General features: G+C 38.2%; 1 protein-coding gene across 1 annotated transcript in view; it reads left to right on the forward strand.

The window, feature by feature from the left end:
• Positions 1-23,746, forward strand: part of LOC139694129 (neuropilin and tolloid-like protein 2) — a gene marked incomplete at its 5' end in the record, with an annotated part of 437,533 nt that overhangs the window by 1,029 nt on the left and 412,758 nt on the right. The window lies entirely within an intron of this gene.

The following is a 23,746-nucleotide window of genomic DNA, read 5'->3' on the forward strand; positions in this document are numbered from 1 at the left end:
TTGTGGCCACAAAGTGAACTGTCGCGAAAAGTTCTGTTGACGCAACCAGTTACTTACGTTTAAAAAAATTATTTTTACTTTTTGCAAAGTTAGGCTGGCTGCAGTAACAGCAATGAATCTTCAAGTACTAACTTACCCTTACGTAGCAACGATATCGCTAGCTTGGGAACTTAAAAGTGCACCCTTAATCACGGTATTTTGACCTAATTCGTCGATTCTGTCCGCGTTTTTGATTGGCATGAATATGCTCTGGTATGAAAAAATCAAACCGCATAACGTGCTATTTCTCAGCTCGTGGCAATCATATAATGTGAGACTTCTATGAATACTAGAGAACGTCAAATATAATTCAATACGTTCCAATGATTAACAAATAGTTTTTCAAGCAACTCCATTAGACCAATTAATAATTGTTACATCAACTATGACGGAGTGATGGGGCAGTCAAAGGAGAAGATTTTAGTCTTCCTTATCCTGGGGCTTCTTAAATATTCCTCATTTCGGGAAACGTCCACCAAGATTCGTACTTTGGTGGTAAATTTGAAGACCCTCGCGCAAATAATTACCTGTATGCGCATACGCTGAAATCATGTGGTGTGCATCCGGGCACGGCGGACGTGTAAGCGGTCGTCCTAATTGGCGTCCGCAGTCAAACCGCGACTAATTCGCTTCCCCTCCGCGTCCACCTCTCCTCCCGATTCCCTCCACGAATCACGTCAGGTAACCTCTCCACGCGATTCGATACGCGACGTCTATCTCTCTCTTTCTATCTTTCTTTCCCTTCGATCCATCAGTGACTCAAACGACCCAACCGGGTCCTCAACGGCATTGTAGGCCGTGTTTGAAGTTTGATTGTTTGACTTCTTCCTTCACCTCAGTCGGTCACGGAGTAACGTCCCCGTGCCTTTATTTTTTTCCAATTCGTCTTTTTCGTTTTATGTCCGAGTCTAGAGGGATCCGCTCTACCATTTGCCAAATGACCCCTCATAGGTTTGCCGACGGGAGGAAGATTCAGTTCCGTGTGTGGACAGCGAGGACGGAGGGGGATGTCGGGGGAGGATTTGGGAGGAGAAATGCACGAGAAGGGTGCACGGTGCCTCGCTCCCCCGGGGAGGGGGGAGCGGTGAGGAGAGTGGGGATGGGTGAAGAAGAAGATAAATATAACTTTTGCGAATTTTCAGCGCCAGCGATTTATTCATCTTTGTAGTTTACGGTTTTTTTTCCGGTGCGAGACATGCAAAAGGGGTTATGGCTGAGACGTCTGTCTCTCTAGGGGTGTGGTGACGGCTAACGTTTGAGTGCTCTTCGTCCGCCCTCTGTCCACTCACCATGAGTCATGTCTTTGAATTTCAAGTGTCTCATTCAGGTGGAAAATAAAAAAAAGGAGGGGGCACAAAGGTAAGCAAATGCTCATCGTCGTCGTCGTCTCCCGTGTTTGTGATTCCTTTATCCGTTCGGTGAGACGCAGAAGAGTGTCATCAGGCTCAGGATATTCGCCTATTTTCCCTTTGTGAATCATCCAATGGCGTACTAGCTGCTTCAAAATGCGTTTGCTGTGAGCACCCACCTGTGAATAATGTGGTAGTAAATTTTTCTTGGCGGGAAAATCCTATGGGCGATTATTCCACGATCACCGCCAAGAAGCGTTTTGAGAAGGAGGATGATAAAATATTGCCTATCCCGCATGAGTCACCAATCTCCTACCGTGACACGTAACAGCGTGTTCTGATGAATTAAAATTAAAATGTATGTTCTATATAGTTACCTATTATAATCTTGCATTTTGAAATAACTTTGAAATATATTTTTGGACACTTCTTCGCCACTCACGTTTGTTGCCAACGAAGATGAAAATATTTGACTTAATTACTACAATCCAGAGCATGCCGTTTAGCGAATTGGCTAAGAGATAGAAACAAGGTGCACTCGTCTTTAAAAACCCCATTTCTACAGGTATTTGAAGTACTCCTGAAATTACATCCCGAATTTGACTGAAACATTAAATTAGATTCATCAAATTATGTTCAAAAAGAATTCAAATTAATCGCATTATACAGAGTAAATTTCGGTTGACTGAAAAATTAAAAATGCAGGACTTGAGTTCCACTCTGTGAGATGGGTTGAATTTCCCTTAGGAGCATGACTAAACCTATATCAGCACATTCCCCTGGCAGTCACCGCAAGGGTGTGTGGCGGGGGATGTTTGGGCACCAGCCATGCGTGCACAAATATAAACTCATCTGAATATATATTTGCGTATATACACAGGCAATCATACACATTTGCACTTACATACTGATATGCATCATATAAGCCTGCTTGAATAAATTATTACATTTTGGTATTTTTAAGTGAAGATTTTTAAGTGGGTGCGAGTTTGTTGTTGATTGCGTATCTTGTGAAGGGAGTACAAATACCTGAACATGAAGGTGCCAGTGTCTGTATCCATTATTTCACCCCTATGATTGAATCTGCCAATGTAATTCTCACAGTTTCACTAGAAAACTCAGGCGGTCCATATCTTTATAAACGTGTAGTGCAGTATCTAACGAGAAAATAACTGCTCAATTTCTAATACAAAATAATAGATCCGGAAAGTACGTTATTAACTATGAAATTAATGTGGGACAAATGTTGTAAAGTTATATTCCTTGAAATGCCTTTTCCTGCTACGAACACGCATAGTGTCTCTATTTACATGTCGTCAAATTAGATTTCTTAATTCTCTGCACAAGAAAATGAGTAAGTTTCAAATATTTTTACTTTTCACTTAAATTTACCTGGAAGTTGACTTGAAATTAGGAGGTCATAACGTAACAGTAAGCTGATCATATGGTCTTGCCTATGACCTAATGTGTGTAAGATTTATACTAAAATGACTTGCGGCACTGCTCAAAGCTAAAAAAAAGTATGCGCATGAGATCCTGATGCATGAAAATGCACGACACTAAATTTGAGGCAGCATCATTTTAACATATGATCAGGCACCCTTACTTAAAAAAATTATTTTACCTGGAAGCCCAAAAAATCTTTCTGGTCGTTTCAGATGCTTTAGGAAACTGAAAGACGAGAATTGTCGGACGCGTGTGCGTGAACAGATTCCGCTGGGCAACTGCTTGCAAAAACTTTTCGAGAACGCAATTCTTTTTTGGCATCATCAGCTCGTTGAAAGTCGTGTTACCAGGCGGGAAAAATAAAAGAAGGAAGCCATGCAAAAATACAAACGGGCTTCCCGGCCCAAATTGTTGAACCGAGACGCAGTTCGTGCAATTGTTTGTTTCCTTTTTGTCTCCCAGTCTCTCCTCACCCCCACATGCCAAAAGTTTCCACCAATTGCATTTTCCATCCCTTCCCGTTTTCTGCAGGTTTCCTAAAAAGTCTCGTCTTTTTTGCGAAGAAATTTCCTTAGCTTGGTTCTATCATCAACTGAGGACCGGCACAAGAGTGTGTAAGAGGCGCATTCACAAGACGTCAGTATGAACTTTGCCACGTTGTTACAAACCACTTTCGAAGGATGCGTAATATGCAGCGTCCACTATTTCATGCCACGGAAAACCACAGAGAAGGGCAGCACTCAACCAAATTACGTACTCTTTCAAGAGATTTTTAATAATTCATCAAATGTTTTTGTTTTGAAACCCGACTGAATTCATTAGTATATGGCCAAGAGAAAGAGAAGCACCCGAAAACATCACGTTTCAGGCACGCTTTTATGGAGATAAAATGTGCAGGTTAGCATAAATGACATAACTTGTTTTTTTGACATTCTGACTGATTTGCATCGCTGCTAAGATTGAGTATACTGGGCGGCATACCTCCACATTCACACTCTCCGAAGACACAGCTGAAAAGCTATCTTGAATGTGAGAATATTCCACGCGGTAATACAGTAATTATAAATTACCTGAATTAAAAGGAACGGTAATTATGGTCGTGTGAATAATACGGGAAGAATCAACCCCAGCCGTACTCTTAAAAGTGGGCAAAGGATATGGTGAGGGAAATTAGAGAGGAAAATAAAATAAATAAAAATAAAACAAAAAAAGTGATATTGGGGGGTTAGAACAGAACCCCCTGCGGCGGGCCGCTGGCCCAGTGAGAAATCTCTCGCAAGCCCTGGGTAAGTGAGTGCTTGATAAGGGCGAGGGCCAATGATATCTAGTACACCTTAGCCAGAGCGTTTTTGATATCGTATTTTGGTTTAATCGTTTGTCTGTTTTAACCCCATTATCATTCTTTTAATTTATTTATTTTTCCTCTCTAATTACCCTCACTATGTCCTTTGCCCACTATTAAGAGTGCAGCTGGGGTTGATTCTTCCCATAATATAAATTACCTATAAGCTAGGCATATCGAAAAAATTATTAATAGAAAGAAAAATGAGATGATTTTATGTTAAACGAACAAAATTACATTCAGTATCCATGCATTATGTACCCCAAAATAGTTTCCATCATAGCGCTTCAATTCGTACCATCGAAGTTTTCACCTCTATCTACTTTCTTTAAAACAAAATAAATGTTCAGAGCGAATATTTCGGTTATACAAATATTTTCAATAAAAAGAGTATGTATAATAACATACATGCTGGAGTAGATAAATTAAGCTCCCGAAAATAGACTGGATTGGTACCACGCCATTGATCCGAGGCCGAACAATTCGCATTTGCATTACTTCATTCATTATTTTATCACATTTAACAAGAACACAACTCATTCGTGAGGGCAGTTGTCCGTTAGAACTTCGAAAAATCAACTTGAAAACAAGAGAGAGAAACATTTCCTTCCCGTTGACAGAGAAACATTTCTTTCCTTTCCTTGGATATAATATTCTATCAAATATTAATTTTCTAGAAAAAATATCACTTTTTATTTTTTGGTACCGTTATTTAAACTCCACTCTATTGCATTATATTTGGGCGTAGTTTGAGCTGTAAGTACTTGTTATTCAGCCAACTGCAGGTATGTAGAGAGGGAATGAACATGAGGATAATTAGGCTTGATTAAGCACTTTAGGTTTATGTGATTTTCGTTCCTAATGTTTGATAGCCGCATGATAATGATACCAATTGGACTTCATCTCTGCACATTCGTACCGCTGGTGTTGTTAAAGAACGTAGATATATGCTTAATCCTGGGTAAAGAAACAACACCCTCAGCCTCTTGGTTTGAGTTAGGAACACTAAACAAGATAAAATGGCTATAAGAGCCACTAAACTTTTAAATTATTGATAAATTAGTAGACGACACAACGATTATTCGTCTACCTTAGCTTTTAATAAATGCTTATTTTGGAACCCCAGTTTTTTTGCCTTGGTTTGGGATATCGCTGCAAATTTTTTGCCTTATTTTGGGATATCCTTTTATGCACGACCCTGACACAAAAACTATATCATCACGATGCGTGTTTTTTTTGCAGAAAAAAATAGCCTCTGAAACGCTAAATCTATCATATACCTACACATGGCCGCTATCGAGTTTAAAGAATGACGTGCAGTACGCATTCGAAAAATTGAGACCAAAGCTTTGGTTATTCTGCTTGGGCTTTTGACAATTATTTTTAGCAATCACCCGCAAAACATGTTCAAACAATTCCGAGAAATCGCTGTCAGTGTATTTTTCCTTGAAGTAGAACAAAATATCTACCTTGACACACATACGCCCCCTTCCTCCATGGAATGGAAGTCGACTTCCACACTGTAATGAAAAAGCGCTCCCTTTTGTGAAGCTCTGGCACTAGTTTTTCCAGGATTTGCCTTTCCGCAGCCTTCCTACTGCAGCGCTATCAAGCTAACAACCCGTATGTACCCAAAATCATGAATTTTTAATCAATATCTTACGATTTACTGCTTCAACGTTTTTCAAGTCATACGGTGTACTTATTTAAACATTCCTTTTATTTGATTAATAGTCTGAATTTTGACATAGTAACTAGAGAGCCTTTTCTGTTAAAATTTCTTTAGGTAAAAATGTATTCATTAAATTATTTGCTGGTTGAAGTGAATTCTTAATATATCCCTACGTTTCTACCTTCGAGCCTCCACGAAGGCTTTTGGGGACTTAGTATCTGAATTTACAATCTTATTGACGCATATATTACATTTTGGCCAAAGTTTTAGTATTTATTCCTTAATTTTGATAGAAAAACTTATTCACATATACTTATTTAATTCTTATTTATGCTGGTATATGGAAGCTTATTCTGTTAATTTTTGAACTAGGATTTTATAATCCCAACTTTTATATCTCTATCAAGAATGTCACAGTTTCGACACATGGTTAACCTTTACTAAACGCTGAGTAATAGTTAACTGTGTGTCACTCCCTCAACGTGATTGCTACAGCTTCCATTAAGAGAGCCAGTAACCCTTAGGATTTTTCTTGTGCTTCTTCAGCTGATGGTGATCCTATTCTCTGTACTAGCATTCTTAGCCATGAACATATTTCTACTTTTCCAGGTTAATATGAATATTACTTCTTACTCCTCCCTTCTAACTTCTCCTTACATCTTCTCAGTGTAGTTAATTTTAAGCCAATTATATGTTAATCTTAACTATATTATTAACTTATTATTTTTATATTTATAAAATATTAATAACTTATCGCTTACAATTGTATACGCTACCACAGTTAATGGTAAGTGATAACGCAGTCTTATGTCTTATCTCGTGCCAAATGCTACTACTGAAAAAATGATCGTACTGAAGCAGTACAAGTAAATATTTTCAGTAAACTAATTTTTGTACTGGTTTATTAGAATTTATATGCTCGTTCACGTTTATTGATCCCTGGTTTTATAAAAATTATAACAATTTTACATCGGCAGAATTCAAACTTCTGCCGCATCACACATCAACTCATGCGATGGTTGGAAATGGCGAAATTTTCGCCATGGTGTGCCAATGAGAGAAGCAAGAGATTGATGTCCATTCAAAGATGAAAAGGATGACTTATAATACGACAATAGTGAAGTTTTTCCATTTAGAACCACAGCCATAGAGAACAGTATTCGTTAAAATAATTGTTTGCAATGTGAATTGAAAGGCCAATTCTCGATTAGTTTTGAAAATGTATCACAAAAATATCCGACCCTTACATGCCGGTTCTGCTGAAATACGCGGTAATATACATACTTGGCAAATTATGGCATTTCTACGCCCCAAATATTTGCAAAAAAGGATATTATACTACTTATTTTAAGGAAATGTAGGCTGAGAGGTCAGAAATCAGAAGCTTACATATTTATCAAATGAAAAATCTGAATTAATTCAATGGAAATAATTATTTTTCACATAATTGTAGTTTTTTGATAGATTTTTTTAAATTTTACTGTTGTTTAAATTGAAAATAGAGATATGTTTATTTAAATATGATTTCATGAAACTTCTACGATCATATATGTGCGGAGAGATCAATTAAGAGGTTTTTAGATCTAAATACGCTCCATCTTTTATCGCTTTTGGTGTAAATATGTCTTCAGTAATTTGCTCATAGTTTTGATGAATAAGACACTCTACTTTTCCACATTGATTTTTTTTATTACAATCTAAGTTTCCTTACTGCGTAACATGTTCGAACTGAAGATGCTACGCTATAACGAAACCTAGGTCGTAATAAAAAAATTCTACCTGGAAAGGCTAAGTGTCCTCTTTCCTCACGAAGGATTTCCACCGTGTTACGCCTGAAACTGCGTCATTTGCTCATAGTTTTACCAAATCGTAATTTTAATAATTGTTAATTAAAGTAACAGCTAATTTTACCTGAATGCTTGCGGTATAAATTAAAATTAGTGCCGTAATGAAAGCTACCAACTCTATGTCACTTTTCAATTGAATATTGTGGGTGTTTTGGTGGGAAATATGTAACTACAGTTATGCTTTAAAATAGGTTATTCATCCGAATATTTGAGTACTCGTATCAGTTCACTGCGTGAATTTTTGGGTTCATGCAATTTATAAGGTATTTCACCATTTTAAATGGATTGTGTAAGATGTGTCAGCTTAGTTGTGGTTTCTAACTGGTGTATCTTCGACTAGTTTAAAAATGCTTTTGTTTGGCAATTGGTTCAATTAGAACAGCAACTCTTCGGAACATATCTCAAAGAGGGGAAATAAGTTGAAAATATTAACCCTGTTGCATTCGCTTCATAGATACTTTTCGCTCATCTATGATCGTAGACAAGTAATATTGATTCTACCGATAAAACAGTTATGGCACTATTACGGGTTGAGAAACTTTTGTTAATATTGTATTATTACTTTTTTAATCAGCAATAATGATATTTTTTAAATATCAAATCATTTCCTCTAGTTTAATTGAAAATTATTGGTATAATAACTGAGCTGTTTGCTATGAATTGTTATTTATAAATAATTATATATGGGTACGCGTTTGCCAGCGTTAAAGTTACCAAAAATATTTGAAGCGCTCGCTGTCCCAAGGTACCCTGAATTAACTGTTTCGTGTAGTGTTTCGTCGGAAATCTAATTAAGGAACCGAATAATCGTGTAAGCAATTTCTACATTTGTTTGAAGTGTATTAATTATTTAACTTTTCACTTCTATTTTTTATATGCCTCCGAATGTGTCACCTTTATTAATGACCAAATCAGGATCACCAAACCTCGTGATCCTTCACAACTGTAAACTTTTTCAATTTTCTCTACGATGAATCGTAATAGTAACGCAGAAGGATTTTTATTAGATCCTAGTTGAGAGTATCCATTAGTAAACATTACGTTACCTCCGCCAGTGCTTCAAACGAAGGTACGACCTTCGGAAATGGAGTCCAGAAAAAGAGACCACGTGCGTCCTCAAGACGACCGTCAGGTGGGAGGCTGTGATGTCGGTGCCCTCTCCATTAATATCGAATTTCGATGCATCTACATTGCCAGCGCTGTTTGAAAACGGTGCCAATACTACAGCATCGGTTACGAATAAGCAAGTGAGTGATGGCAAGGGCGACAGGTGGAACAATCTTGACTGCTTTCGGTGTCGTTCGCTTTCTTCTCGTCTCCCCACTCTAATGCACACGCTGGGGCATTACGCGGACGGAGAAGGGTTGAAGGAGGAGAAAGGGACGAGCTCGAAGATGGGAAGCATGTGCTTCACGTGTCGATAATAGTTTTTGAAGTCATTCTTTTGTGTGGAGCTGTGCGTCACATGGATTGATGGACGAGTAAGACGCGGAAAGTTGCTAGGTGGTCCAGTCATGAGGACGGATGGCTGGATGCGACAGGTTCCTCGATCAAGGGTTCGATTAAGTTGGTTCATGAGCAGTGGATGGATATAAGAGATGGATTGGATTCACGGTGAATGAGCTAATGCAATTTGAGATAGCGCAATAATCTATTCTATCCACCGTATCATTTTAGTAATTGCTATTTTCCCGACTCGATATCAATGATTCACTTATCATCATTAAAACATTTTGGAGAGCAAAGATACGGATGTCTTCATTTTCAAGAATTGACTCATCAACTTTCTTTATGATAAGGAATAAACTTGTATCATGGGTACGGATGGGAAGCTGTTAAGCGCTACTAGCCATAAGCGGATAAGAATAGCTTATTTGAGTTGGTCATCGCTAATTAATAAAATACTTCATGATGAGAAACGAAAAAAGTTTTTGTTCCACTAGGTAAACTATAATCTTGGCAGTCTTGACAGTGTCTCCTTTCTTTTTCTATTGTATTAAACTTCCACCAAGTGACAATATCACGATGTTGTTTTTTTCTGAGTCCAATATGAAGTACCAATGGTACATTTTATAGACTATTCGCGACTTCTGCGTGCTTAGTATAGATATACCCCCAACTACTATACTTCCGATGGTTCGAAGGTATCTCGTAGCTGTAGGCCATTAAAATTCTCATTTTTGTTCTTTTCCGAGTCGTTTACCCGTAGAATTTTGCCCTCATGTTTTGGCCATAGTTTTTACGTTCCGAAATTGTTTAGGTCCTTTTCATGGTTCCGCATGGTATGGATCGCAGATTGCGTTCTATGATCTGGAAATATTTCTCTGGGACCAAAAAGTGTAGACAAGGGAAATAAAATGCCCATTGTTGACTTTTAGAGCATGATGGAAATGTCCAGATTTTATCATGGCATTCGTTAAAGAAATCGTTTATCAAATTTTCTCTTTCATAAAACTATTTGTTAAAGAAACCTTGAATGTTAACACACTTTTGATTTATTAAAGCCTACTTTCACTTCGTGTCTACTATTCAATAAAACCCGTTGATCGTTAATAAAAATGTTGTAATCCGAAGATATCTTTTCCCAAGCAATGGATTAAATAATATAGTACTTGTATCCTTTGAATTAACAAAGGTTCCTTTTCATAATCAACCAAAGGTAGCCAGTCGGATTTTTTATATAAATCTAAAAACATTCTTCATTAAAGAGCTGTTTGTGATAATATTTCAACATGGATGATTTTTTTAAAGTCTTAGACGGTTCTGAGATCTGGAATTGAATCTGAGCGAGAGCCATAACTGTTGTGCGGAAGGTACATTTCGCTTCTCCGCGTGGATTCTGCACGCGTGGCACGCTCTTCGGCGGTATTTTGTTTCACTCACCGCAGGGAGAAATTCCAAGAATTTTGGGGTTTGAAACCGAATTAAAAAATTTACCGCGTTGAAATCTTATGAAAGCCTGCCTGCCACAGTATGTGTACGTATGCAAGCTGGAAAACGTTTTTATAAACGAAATCGAATTAAATTTACTTAATAGAGTAAAATGAACGGCTGCAATGCCTCTACGTGACCATTAAAATCTTTTTGCCCCTCCCGAGCTGTTTCCTCCAACTTCGCTCAGCCACGGCGGAAATTCAAGTGAATCTTTTTTTTTTTTTAATGATGAAAATCTAGATGTGCCCATATTAACTGGGTATTTCATTTTTCTTTCTCTGCTCACGTGTACCTTCACTGAAAATTTTTTACATCCCTATTTTTATGAATAAATCATCGTGGTTCTTTTCGGTTTTCACTCAAACCAATTCACCGAGGTCATTTCCGTCATTTACTATCCGTTTTAGTTTTATCTTGGATTAGTCTTTTGCATAATAAAATATAACGTGTTTTCCATAAGAAATCAACACATGTGTACGATTCAGTACGTAAAACAATTAATTCTTCCCTAGGTGTATGCTCTTTGATTTCGATGAAAGCAGCTGGTGGTTTTCATATCGATAACATCTTGTAAATAAATTAATCTCATATACATCTACATGTACACAATACCTCGCAAGCCAACGCAAGGTGTGTGGCGGGGGGGTGTTAGGCCACCACCCGTAAACTAAAATAAAACCACATGCAAAACCAAATCATGTAACCTCTACACAAATATTAGTTTGTTCATGCACTTGACAAACCTTAATCCCACGAAAGAAAGTACTTACATGCAGCAATATTTAATAAAAGGATATCATTCTCTCTATATATCCGCTTCAACTATTTGCTCTCCGAGTACCTCGTGATGCACATTTTCGTGCCGAAATGGGGTCTTCGCATCTAGTTAGGCTTGGCGGGCACGCTGTTAACGTTTTAGTCTAAGTAATATCGGCATCTTTATTTTAAGCCAAGATATTGTATTGTCTTTGCATATCATTATCGTCATGTTTAATCAAGCGGGAAAAACTGTATGGTTGAAATTGGTTCTACGCCAAGCAATTATTTATTTTTTTCCCTCGTTTAAATGAGAGCGTAGGAATCAATGTTCACGATGATAAAAAGCATATATTTATCTCACATTGACAGCACTTCGGATTTTAGATCAGACTTTTAACAATTATATAACAAATTCAATAGCAAATATAAATTGCACGTACCGTTCCATATTTCCATCCAATGAAATCGAATCGTTCCTTGCACTTGAGACTCGTCAGAATAAAGGAGCACGCCGTTATGTCGTGCTGATTCGTCGGGCATTTCTCCTCGAGAATATCTAAGAAGGCATTTTCCCTGGGTGACAGTGCTAGGCGTGCACTAAAAATGTCATTCCGCTCATCTCGTGCGTTTGTTAAAGAAGGTGAATATTTCTCACGAAATGATGGGATCGGCAGTTCACTAGTCTGGCTCCGAAGACTGAGGACATATTTTTCTCACACCAATACTTCGTGTGGATATTCAGTGCATTTCTCCTCCCATGTGCCGTGCTCTTTATTAATTTTTAAAAACTTCATTTCCCACGGGTGAAATTCTCGAGATTACGAGAATTTCCCTGCCTCCGAGGCGTGATGAGCGTGTCACCATATGACAGTTTTAAGAGAAGATATCTCCCCACACGTTCTTACGGGTCGACTCCGACAGCTTGGATGAGAGGAGAAAAAGAGCAATTTATCTTTCTCTTTTTCCTCCCTCACCGTGAGAAAGGGAGGAGAAATAAGAGAGAAAGAGTTAGACCGGGAAATGGATCGCTTCGCATTTCTTGTGGGACGTTAATTCTAGAGACGAGAGCTCCGACCGCCTCTTGTTTCTCTGGGCAGAAAACCCGCAGTAGATACTTCCATTCACTACCCCATTTCTTCCGCCTTCCCCCCCCCCTTCCTACCGCGGAAGTCTTTTTTTCCTTGTCAGCTTACTTCGTCTTGGTCCAATTTTCATTATATTTTTACACTACTCTTTTCTACGGCCTTAATGAGATTTTCTTCCATGCCTATTTCAAAATTCTTCCGTGCCGATAATGTTTTTCAAATCTGTGAATTTTTTTTAAGCCTTCCTCTGTCTTGAAAAATTCAATTAATCTATATTTCTAGTTTTTCATGCAAAATCATCTTTGTGAAATTGTGACAACGTGTATGTGGATCCAAAGACTCCAAATCGCAACAGTTTAACTGTGAAACACGGAAATTTCGTGAAAAGGGAATTGAGGTGGATATTTGGTCACGTGGGAGAGCACTTTCGGTCAGGTCTCCGACTCTTTTTTTCCTCCGGGAGCAAATTTTGGCAAATACGGTGAACTTCATAGAAATTTTATTTCTACCGGTTTGACCGAAAGGAAATTTACTCATATTTAGATCACAGAAATTTGCTAAGGAAAATGTTATATGTTTCATGTGCACAGATGAGTAGAGAGTTTCGAGACTGCTTGAGTTCAATTTCATGCGTTTGATTAATATATATAAATATGTATATCTTAGGATTGGTTTGCCGCAGCCCACATCTTTCGATTCTACTGAATTACAATATAGGTCAGGGCTGCGTATTCTAGGGAGAATAATGTGGTGGTTTCCGGTTGCCTTCCACATCGCAGTACTGCGGCCAACAGCGTGAACTTCACTCTCGCCCGCAGCTGTGGCAGCTGATGCTGGGCCGACCCACTCGTTCTGCGCCACCAGTGCCTAATGGTCAAACTGCTGCCTATAACAAAGGGTTCAGGGTAGCTTTTTAATAGGAGTTTTTTTCGTTGTATCGTTCCGAAACAGCATTATTATGGTTTTTCTGTTAATGTGTGGTTGCCACTATCCGAAAAACCATGAACTATTTTTTCCAAGCTGAAAAATTTTTGCCGGTCACGAGAATCGAACCACGACCTTCGACTCCACAGGTAGACACACAGTACCTCTACCCCGCCCCAATATATATATAAAATAATGGCGTAATGTGACATATGAGTCACCTCCAGGGGCCTAATCTCTGAAAAAATTGAAAATCGGGGATCCTTCCTACCATTTATTTGGCTCACTCGCAGTCCAAGTAAATTTAGTTTTAATTTTTATTGTGACTATAATAATACAGTTTAGTCTGAATGCTCACGTTCGGGTAACTCAACCAACTCGGTACCAGAGACTGCGAAGCGGTGATCCATTGACCAATGATCCGCGGAGATATTTCAAAGGAGTGGCAATAAATGTCACTCTTAAATTTCATACAATTCCGCAAGCTTTCGTGTATTCTTTATGATTAAAGAAGTGTAACTACCATTTAACGCGAATAACATGGAACTTGGAATGGAATGGACCACTATTTTACAGGAGCTCGTATATTTTATGCGAAGTAGGCTCGTTAAATGTTCCGAGAGTTCCAAACGCGTATCATACAAGTGATAATCGTCATAAATGAGTAAATAATCTAAGTCAAGACACTATTAACTAAAATTCGTTGATCAAATCCTCGTTGGCTGGTAAACTTCATGCATTTAGCATTGCTTATTGATTCTCTTATTTCGCCGCAAAACGTATCTCCATTGGAATAGTCTACTATTTTCGCTATGAGATAGTCTTGTAGAAGGTGTAAAGACATCGCCTTTAATCTCGCATATACCAAAAATGTGTATTAAAAAGATCTCGTTTGTTAAATATGGAATCGTTAAATAAAACAACGGTCTACTGTAACTATATGCCTATTGGCTATAATTTTGATGTTAAAGCATGATTTATTTCCGATTTAGAACGTACGAGAAACTATGTAATACCTTTTTTCAGTTCTGGCGTTTATTTCATTATTTTAGTGAGGGCTAATCAATTATCTGTAGAGTCGAAATTATTCCCTTGGTATCAGTAAAACAATCCTGAAAGATGTATACTTAAGTGAGATTACCATTACTCTAGATAAATAAATTGCAGGTGATAATTTTAGCAATTGTAACACCTTATTGCTTGATTACCTCAAAAATTTATTTGGCCATCAGTCATAAAGCGGGTGCGTATTCCGGAAAGGTACAATTGACGGGAGCCGTGCTTAAAAAATCCATTAATGCGGTGATGTGTTTTCTCATCAACCGTCACCCTTAGCATCTTGTCTTGACTCTTGTTTCTTTAACTAGAATTAAAAAAGTAAAAATAGGTTCGGAAGCGTTAAACTGTTCATGAAAATGAATTATTGCTAATGAATAGTTCGGTTCAATAACCGAATGATCATTCGTTCTTTAATCTAGCAACGTATACTATGGTTAGTATCTCAAGGTCATTCATATGTTTTTCCTCTTATTTTATGAGTAATTTCTTCGCATTTTCTCACTGACTTCATACCATCAAAAAACATTGCTATCCATCTTTCCCGTCATCACCTCATTTTATATGCTGCCTCTGCTGTGAACTCTATTTATAAATTATTCAGTATGTATTATGATTACATTGTAAGGGAATGTCATTACTTCATCCGTCTATCAGAGAAGTTCAATCAGTGTTATAAAGATTTACTATCCGAAACTCTTACCTACGTCCTCATAACCTTTTCATCCTATCTAATGCCTCCTTTTCCCTTTTCCCTCAGCATTATTGGGAAGATGGCAAGGAATCTTTACGTGGAAAGGGAGTCTTTTTTTCTGAGGCCTCCACAGGAATTTGTGCGGAGCAGCATGATTTTACTGAAATTCGCTGACTTGCATGTGAAGTGATGAGAGAAAGAGAGAGAGAGAGAAAGGAGGGAGGGGAAGAGTGTGGGGTGGTGATGAGAGGTGTAATGGAAAGCAAACGAAGCACGTTTGGGTGGTAGGTAGGAACCGGACGAATAAGGAATTTTTTCCACGTCCCCCCCGAACGAATTAGCCAGACGAAACACGCAAAGATACGCTGGAAATAAGTCCACTCGACGCTAGGGGATGATGGTAAGGGTGCGACGAGGGGTGGCCTGGAAGGAACCTCATAAATATTAATGGCATTTAAACGCAAATATTTGATTGCTTCGTATTCTAAAAGCCCTCCAAACTGAAACGCGTGCCAGCGTTCCACTCGGCCTTTGGACGTGACCCGTGGAGATTTACCCTGAGATGAGGGAGTTGAACGACAAGCTCATGAGCACATGACCCAGCTCCTAAATGTATATTTTATTACTCTACCTGGACCAAAAATTGCCAGAAAATGAAGTAAATACTGAGAGAGGGGCGTTGTTTAAGGATATATTCCAGAGTTTAAAAAAAAAATTCAGATAGTAAGCAAAAGTTTTTCAAATTAAAATTAAAATATTTTGTCGTATTGAGAAATGGACATTAGAATAGTGTGTCATGATCTTCTGGCGGTGTTAGCGGAGTTCTTGGAAAAAATGCAGTTTATCTCAATCAAAATGTTAAGAAATTTGCCTTCATATTTCTCGCGATTGGCATTCAGTGAGTGGTTATTTAGTGTGGAATGGAGGGTTAACCAGACTTAAATGGTTGGGTTGCTGGGGATCTAACTTTAATTGGTTTCATCATAATACGATGCACTTACGGTATATTTAGCTCACGTCTGTGGCGTGAGATCATCGTAAATATATATCTTATGCCCTACATATCCTCCTGATAAAGAGCTACTTAACTTAACCAGGGAGAATCCTGAAGGAAGAGTTTGATAACCCAACGTGACTACATTTCTCGGCTCATGAAGCAGACTTTACTTCAAGTTCGGCGGTGTCAAGTCAGTGTAAGGGCACCACAGTTTTAGCCGAGGTTGAACCGCACAGTAAAGTTAATGGAATGGATGTATGTGCGGGGATAACGTCCGTGGGGGTTGGGGAGGGGGAGGCTCAAGATGTTTTACGCATGCATAAAGTTCACGGTGGAATGAACACGGGTCCCGAAAGAACAGTCATCGCGAGGGATTACGGGACTGCGGCGCGGGCGTAAAAACACGCGGAAAGATGCTAACGTCGGAAACGTCGTTCATTGCCATTTTTGTCGAGTGCATTTCTGTATCCCTTGCTCGGCAAGTACCTTCATAAATCACGCAAAGCGCTACAAAGGCATCTGAGGCGTGCTCTCTCTCTCTCTCCCTCCCCACCTCTTCCACCCCCTCCATTTCTCCCACTCACGCATATCCCATCTCATTGTCAGGACATCCACGAGTCTCCAACGCGGGATGATGAAATCCTCGTCTTTGAAAAGAGAAGAGGGGGTCGGAGTGGAGGGTTGAGGATGTGTGTGCGTGTGTTTGTATGTGTGTGTATGGGGATATGAGGATGACATAATGTCCCATAATAAAACCTCTTTGATTTCCTGCACCTCTCCCCACCCTCTTATGCCCTCACGTCTTCCACAGGAGAGCCCTCTCTCTGTGACATCGCTTTGAAGCTTATTAAAAAAAATAAATCGTGAGTACTCGCTCACGCTTGAAAATAAATTTATAAAAAGAAACTAAAAATAAGAAATGAGACCCAGCTACTGGTGCTGCTGCTTTTCTCCTCACATTAAATAGATGGAGTGTGCAAGTTTTCAGTGAGGCTTTTATTCATCTTTCAACTTCTCTCTCTTTACCCACCCCACTCCCCCCCCCCTCCGGGAATTTCTCATTCTCAACGACGACTAATGAGAGATCGCGAATAATTACAACGTGCTCTCACAGAGTCTTCACTCCTCCTCCCCTCGCATAACATTTTTTTGATAACTTTTCAGGTTTTTTATATTTTTTCCTTTTTCTTCGTGAATTTTTGTTCACATTCCGCCTGCTTCCTCCTGAGATGCCTTCTCCCCTGACGCGGTAACTGCGTCGGCAAGCATTCGAACAGGCATGAGGTCTTGCGGCGCCTGGGTTTCCGGGGATCCTCCGTGACACTTAAATGTCGACGAGTGACTCGGAAAATTCGGTCCCGGAGACAGCAATTCCATGTTCCTACCGGCAGTGAGAACGACTTGCAGTTTAATGTTCTTTTGGTGTCACCATACTCCGTTAGCCGTCAGTCACACACTCTTTAGGATTTCACCCGACTTCTTCCTGCGCGCATTGCGCGGACATGTGACGGGGTAAAAAAAACTCACGCCGTAAGCATGAGATGACGAAGAATATCAAAATCCATCGATTGCTGTCACATCTAAATAATAAGAAACCGTGAATATTATTATTTGCGGTCTGCACTTCATATTCAGAAAACATTTGTTAGCCTTCTTTTCAAGGCGAGGGAAACAAAATTTTAACCGAATAATGTTTTTCAATGCATCGTAAATGACAAGTTTTCAAATTATTTTCTTGAATTATCAATATTGTTGTCAAGTATCAGTGTTAATGAGTGCAATATTCAAATATTTTTTAGTGATTCGCCGTTATCACGTCAAAAATATGATAACTTGGGCACCATCATCTTAATCGCAGCCCAAGTAGAACAAACGCCGTTGAGGTCGTGGACAGAGGAATTAGGTATTCAGAGATGACGAAAAATGAGGTGTAGGTATTTAATGGAGGGGAAAGAGGAGATATTTTGGTGGAAACTTGAAGAGGCGAGCCCAAAGATTTGAAAACATGAGTAAAGTCATTGCAGAAGATGGAGGGAAACAATTTCCATCACGCAGGACGTGAAGAGGGAGGGAATTGTTAAAGCTGCAAAGGGAAAAATGGTATCCTAGTTGTAACAGTGGTTGCATTATATAATATACGCTATGAGTTGGATAGAGACTGAGAGTAAGTAAACTATTTCTTTATCCAGTTTAAGTAAGGGATAACTCAAATTCTGGGAAGAAACTCGAAGGTTATTCTGGCCTTGACTTAATGACAATTTCTCAGTGAGAGTAAACGGAAAAACTTTTTGACACACTGTGTGTATGTCACCATTCCAAAACGGCGTTTCTAGGCATTAAATCATCTTTAGTCTCTGTAATATTCTTGGACTGAATATGACTAGGCGAAATATTGTCATCTTCAGGGACTTCATTGTTAGTCCCTGAAGAAAATCTGGTTATGTATTTAAACTTAAGTAGCGTAATTCACATTTTTTAGGACATTTACAATTTCATTATACTCTATTCATATTCATATATTTTGTTAATTAAGAGACCAACCTATGGGCGACATGTGTACATGGCAAAATATATTTACTCCGAAAAGAGGTATTTGTCAAAGTGACACATTGAGTTAAGTCTCGGTGGTAAATTTTAGTTCTTAGTTTCACGTTTTAACTCAGTATTTACTCAGCCAACTCTCAATTAGCGAAACTCAGTTAGCTATTGCTTACGCGTAGACTTCTACTTGGGGTAAACAACTCTTAGACTTTGAATGGCACTTCCCTAATTGAAAATGGTCATCTGGTTAACAAAACTCTAGGATATGATCAATCTCTTTCATCAGTTGGGAAAATGTTTTTCTGCCATTCCTAAGTTACTTCTGGAATAAAATCGCTATGAATAAGAAATGGAGAAGTTTTAGGAATAATTGTGGGTCACAGTGAGTGTGAGTTTATTTTCAAATGAATTCTTAGAGAACGAAATCTTCAAAGAAAGCCTCTTTCAGGGGATGGATGTGGTAATAAATACATATTACAAAAAAAAATAATGACTCCAGTGAGTTTCAGTAGGTATTATTTTATCCAAAAGATAATTCATGGGAAGGTGATGTAATTGGCGGTGGATTTTTGAATAATTTTTCGTCGTTTCGGTAAAGACTGCAATCAGTGCACCCTTCCGTTAAATTAAAATAACTCAACATGGATCATATTCCCAGTACGCTTTTGCTGTAAGAAAAGGAATGAAAGTAAATTTTGTAAAAAAAACTCCGTTTCGTTCTTGTCAATGTAACGCCATATTTAGAGTTTTTGTCATGTCATAAGGTGTTACGGTAATTTAAATTTTGTTGACAAAGACGGTTTTTCTAGTGCCGTGATCATATGCCAATAAAGAATCTGAGTAGGTCGGTGATAATTAAGATGAAATGCATTCGGATTTACATACTAAATTCAAGTGGTATTGTTTGGCTTCTATATTTGCCAAATATTACCGACAATATTATTATAAACCGTAGTCTACAGTTCAAGTAGACATTTTAGTGGAAATGGAGATGAACCACTGCTACACTTCCCACTCCTAACTAGTATCATACTATACCCTGTAACACGCTACATTTGAATAAATTATTATTCAACTTTACATACTTCTTACCTCCCCTCATTGCGTCCATTCTCCAATACTTTAGTCTTTAACATTTATGCAGCAATATCAACCACCACTGTCACCAAAATCAATATTGCATTTGATTTTCGTGCCTATTTCCTGTTATTTCCCTCAGTCTCTCTTCTCACCTTCCAAAACTAGAACTTAATCGTTTGATTTTCTTTTTGTCCAGGTATTTTTTTCGATACTTCTACACACCCATATCTGAAAAACCTTGTGTATAAGTTGACCCTTTTGACCTTTTGGTCAGATCTATAGTCCATATAAATATACGCCTGCTATTATACATGGCTTTTACTTTTCTTTTTTCACGTCTTTGCTTAGCCTTGTCTCATGTCTACGTAGCATAATAGACATTGAACGACAATTCATAAAATATTATCTCTGAAACGTCTCTAAGTTACCTAGTCAAGTCATTTCAACGCCACGGAGAAAAAAATATGCATAAATTGAAACAAACGACAGTTCGAGGATAGCACCACCATCACAGTAATTAAGTAGTAAAACGAATATTCCGATTAATTTGGCAAAAAAAATTTACCTCTCGTGTCTACACTGTACACATTAATCCCAATACACATTAGATGTTATAAACAATAATTATGCATGCATAGATTTTCAAGATTTGACACATTGCGTCATCAGTACATTACAGGTCGCTACGAAATATTTTTATTTTTTTTTCATCATCGGAGACAGGTCCCGTCTTGGGAAACATTAACTTGGACGGAAATTCATCGAGCGCCTAATAGAGTTAATTGTTCATTCTATTTTTGTTCCGGGTTCCTGTTTTTTTATTGAATTTACCGTCTCTCCATTTCTTTCTCATTGAGTCAACGAAAATTGGGTTTAGAAATTACGACTCTCGACGGTTGGGAAGGCTAAAACAGTGCAAAATCGCGAATCGCAAAATTTATGGCATCAATTGGAATAGTTCTTCTCTGAATAATATCATTGCATGTTCCATTTAAGGGGTGTTTTTGCAAGGTCTTTCCAGCGGAGGATAAATTTAAGTGCAAGTGTGAGATGTGAGAGCATGCGGATGGAGTGGAATTGTTCAGATCCCATCTCCCATCTGATGCCTCGAATGCACACGCAGTCTCGTAATCTAATCATTACTCGCGCTGATACGTTTCACGGCTTCAGTTCCACTTTCTGGCTCATGACGTTGATAACGTATCCACGGGGAAATACGATGAAAATCGGAAAGTTAACCCTAGAGTTGATTGTCTAGTTAAAAAAAAACCGTTATTACTTCGATGTTAAATGATATTTTTTAGTATTACATGGTGCTAGAGTTTTACGGGAGGTATTATACTGAATAATATAAGACTCAGGGAATTTTTTTCGGTATTTTTACGCTTTTCAATCCACTGAACGCAAAATAAAAAGTCCAAAAACTTAAGTTTAAGTAGCTTAAGTTTCATTCAGGCGTGTACTTTTGCCATATCAAGACAGTATTTAATTCATGTCATTTGTGCTAATCAATTCCGACAAGCCAGCAGGAAAGCAGATATAGATGCGTAGCTGTGCACAAGTAAAAAAAACTGTAAAAAACCGCATGAAAAAACCGCTTAGCAATATCTTTCGTTAATTTTACTTTCTATCATTGAATAATAGGGAAAGTGTCTTATTCAAGGAAAATTAGGTATCGAGATTCAAACTAAAAAACTCATTTTGATGTTCCCTGAACATGATTTGAAAAATTTCAAAGTTGTGCACATTCTAGTTGCATGTATGGATGTGTTAAGATATTTCTAGGAACTTTATCGCGTTAATCATAAGTCTTATGAATAGTATTTTTTATTTTATTTAGAGAGTGAAAATACTAGTTATTTAATGATTAAAATCAATGATTTATCGGAAGGCAGAGAACGGTTAAAAAATTTGGTATTTGCCCTAATTTCAACCAACAAATTCTTTATCCTATACTTATGGAGCTCATCATTCACTAAAACTAAACTTTTTAGATTTATTATTGCATTTAACTTCTTCTCATGTGTTTCGTTTGACATCAAATTCAGCAATGAATTTCCGGTAGCAGTTGAAAAATATAAAGCTACTATTTCTGTTCCAAAAATATCATTTTAAAATCTGAATGATGTAGGTACTTACAAATTCTCACTATCCACTATTAAAAATTTGTCATTTAAGGACTATTTAATTATTATAAAGAATACATTACTATTAATGAATTGGCTCTAACAACAAGAAACGCACTAATTGGTCGTTGAAGTTTTCAAGTGGGGTTGTGTAGTCTATGATCAAAGTTTTAATTATTCTATTATTAGAGGAAGACATTCGAGCAGGAAAATTCTTAACTTTCCTAGAATTATTAAAATGAGATTATAAAACTTAATGGAAGGGAATTTACAAAGTAATTAACAAGCCCGTATTATTATTTCTTACTCAAATTGCTACGAATGGAGTTAGGGAGAAATGTCTCGTTGATCCATTGAAGCTTGCCTTCATTGAGTTAAATAACCAGGATATCTATGCGGGTATTATTTATTAAGTTTTAAGTAGTGCTAACTTTAGAATTGCATATCAAAAGTTTGGGGAAAGCCATGAACTGGTCGAATGTAATCCTATGAATCCGCTTGCATGTGCCAGAGCATTCTTCAGTGATTTTTTTGGATAAACATGAGAGCTATCTTTTGACTAATGAGCAGTAACATAACTATTATAAATGCCTAAGGAAGCACACTTTGTCGCGATAGTATTCGTATTTGAGACACCCATTCTTAGACTCAACGACTTAGGATGCCAAGAGCGCATTTAGTATCCATTTTCTTCGAATGAGTAAGGACGTACGAAGTGCTTTTTGCTTGACGCACCCAATTGGTTTCTTCAACCAATAGTGAAGGATGGTAGAATGGAGGTTTTAAATGTTATATCAACTGTGAGGGGTCCAACTGAAGGCGGAAGAACAAGTACAGTGGGCGTCTTCGATATCCAGAGCACTGTGGAGTCCGGTCGGCAAGGGGGGAGGGCGTTTTGGCTTGCGAGAACAGTGGATGCAAGCGGGTGACGATGACGCAGGAATACAAGACAAGATGAAGAACCAGAACAAACGACGGCCGTACGATCGGTCGAAGTTCGCAGTAATTACGTCAACTAGCAGCCGTGAAAAGGCTTCAGAGAGGACGTGAGTTTGTGTGCCCTAAAGGCTCCTATCTCTCCAGACGAAATTCTCACGTTCTAACCAACGACCCAAGTAGCAAGAAAGCCAAGCTTCCCGAGGTCCCTTTTGCACTCCCCACAAGACGGCGTATCCTCCAGCTCGTACTGATTTCACTGCCGCTGTGAAATGCTTGCTCTCTGCTTGCACGTTCTCGTTTCTTCGACAGTCAAAGAGCGTCGCAAGGCACCGTCGTTAGCGGAATTCGGTGGCTGCTTCTAATCCCGGAGATTAGAATTCTCTGGCGACATCTCACTCGGGAAATGTCACTCACTAATATCACTCATCTCACATCTCACTCACTCGTTTCGTAAGGCAAACCCTCTGCCGAGTACCCTATTCTTACACCATTCCATCAATATTTCATAGATTTCAGGTGTGAGAAATCAAAATTGGCGAATGCTCTTGGTAATAGGTTGCTGTATACGCTCTAGGATATAATATATCCTTCTTTCTGGATGTGGGACATGCCAAGATTTTTAAAACTGATACGGTGGTCCGTAATGAAGGATTTGTTCTTGTGTACTCTTGGATAACACGAAGAGACATTTGCTTTCTTTCTTTCCGAAAATTTTATCATCATTTTTATATTGAATACAGCCTATTTAACAAAATTTATGGCAAAATAAAAAATTACGTTGATGACAAACAATGTTTTTATTTGCAGTGAAAGATTAGAATACTGACGGGTCTTGAATCCGCCCACTTGACATTAAACTTTCTTCTTGCTCTATAAACTGGCATATATTTTAAAAATAGAACCTGGGCAAAGAATA

Source organism: Hetaerina americana, unplaced genomic scaffold (genome assembly GCF_022747635.1).
Source record: "Hetaerina americana unplaced genomic scaffold, ioHetAmer1.1.p SCAF_5, whole genome shotgun sequence".
In the NCBI taxonomy this organism is placed as follows: Eukaryota; Metazoa; Arthropoda; class Insecta; order Odonata; family Calopterygidae; genus Hetaerina; species Hetaerina americana.